The 1,595-nt window shown below is 40.4% G+C and overlaps 1 protein-coding gene across 1 annotated transcript in view; it reads left to right on the plus strand.

The window, feature by feature from the left end:
- The window catches only part of LOC118339688 (arf-GAP with GTPase, ANK repeat and PH domain-containing protein 1-like), a gene marked incomplete in the record, with an annotated part of 77,244 nt that overhangs the window by 17,457 nt on the left and 58,192 nt on the right, over positions 1 to 1,595 (plus strand).

Raw genomic sequence — 1,595 nt, forward strand, 5'->3', positions numbered from 1 at the left:
CTCTCTCTCTCTCTCTGGGTGCTGGGTTTGACTGTGCATGTATTAACTGGCTGCATCTTTGATGGGTTGTTGTTTTTTTTGCTTTCTGTTTCCTCTCTTCCTTCTTTCTGGGCTGCTCTTGTAAAACTAGCTGACGTGGACGCAGGTAACTATCCTCTCTCTCTTCTTCTACCTCGCTCTCTTTCCATCCATCCATCCATCCATCGGTCAGTTGATTCTGACAGCGCCTGATTGAGAACAGCTCAGGTTCAGCGTGTCCACTCAACAGTCGTTGATAAATAATCGTTAATATCCAAGAAGTTTCTTCAGAAGAGTCGTGTAGTTTGATGCTAATTGAAGGCAAATCGGGACTCTTATCAAACACGTTACCTCGGAGGAGTTCGATAACGATAATAAGAGTAAATCTCCAAAAATGTTTAATAATTAATAATTAAGGAATATTCATTTGTGTTTAATTGGGTGTTTTTCTCTTAAGGAAATCTGTATTTGTTATCAATTTATACCAAATTAAACCCGATTATTGACGGGGAATTGGAATAATTAGATTTAAATCAGTAAAAACCAGTTGTTGATCACATTTAAATTAGGTATAAAAACAATCAGCTGGCAGAAAGTGCACGTTGAAAATAAACGTTGGAGTCAACATGGCCGCCTAAAGGTCGGTTTGGACCGCTGAACCCGAAGCTGAGACTGAACACGTAGCTCCGCCCCCCCAAAAAATCTTAGTTTGATTAAAATGATTTTAACTCATGGTAACTTCTTCCTCCTCATGTTCTTTAGTTGTGTGCATGTAAACACACACACACACACACACACTCTCTGCCGACTCAGCGTTATCGGCGCCATCTGCTTTCCACTGTTGCTCCTCACAACATGGCGTCTGTACACAGGAAGCGCTCTAAAATTACACTTCACACGCTTCCTTCAGCACGTGTCGATTACGTAACGAGACGGCAAGTTAAACACAGATTTATTGGTGCGGGATGCCTTTTTAATAACGCTGCGTTAATGCTTTACAACTAAATAACAATAATAATAATAATAATAGATAAAGCTTTACTTAATGACCAATAAATAAGGAACACTAAATAATTTAACATTTACATTGTTCACTGAGAAAATAAACAATGAATAAAAGTCAAATAACCAGTAAACATAAAATCCATGTAAATAATCAACAAAAATAGATATTTATGAGTGAATTTCAGGCTGTGAGTCGTACTACACTAATGAAGCCATTAATTACAGTTAATAAAGCCTCAATTAATAAAGTCATCAGTGAATTAAACTGCAGTCACTGTAATGGATGGATGCCACTTCCTTTTCCCCCAAAAACATTCCTGTTGGAAAACTTGTGCTTCTGCATCTGTGGCGCTTAAAATACGGTGGACGCAGCACTATTAAATGACGGCCAGGCGTATATTTAGGGGGTTTGGGAATCAGTGATCGTGTGACAGGAGGAGTCTGAGGAGGCTGACGAGCCGCAGCGGCCGCCGACGGAGTAATGACTCAGTGGATTGTTCTGTGTGGGCGGTGGGGAACACACACACACACACACAAACACACACACAGCACACACACCACACACAGGCACA

The sequence above is a fragment of the Morone saxatilis genome, unplaced genomic scaffold, assembly GCF_004916995.1.
Source record: "Morone saxatilis isolate NCDOM2014 unplaced genomic scaffold, NCSU_SB_2.0 Contig6, whole genome shotgun sequence".
Lineage (NCBI taxonomy): Eukaryota > Metazoa > Chordata > Actinopteri > Moronidae > Morone > Morone saxatilis.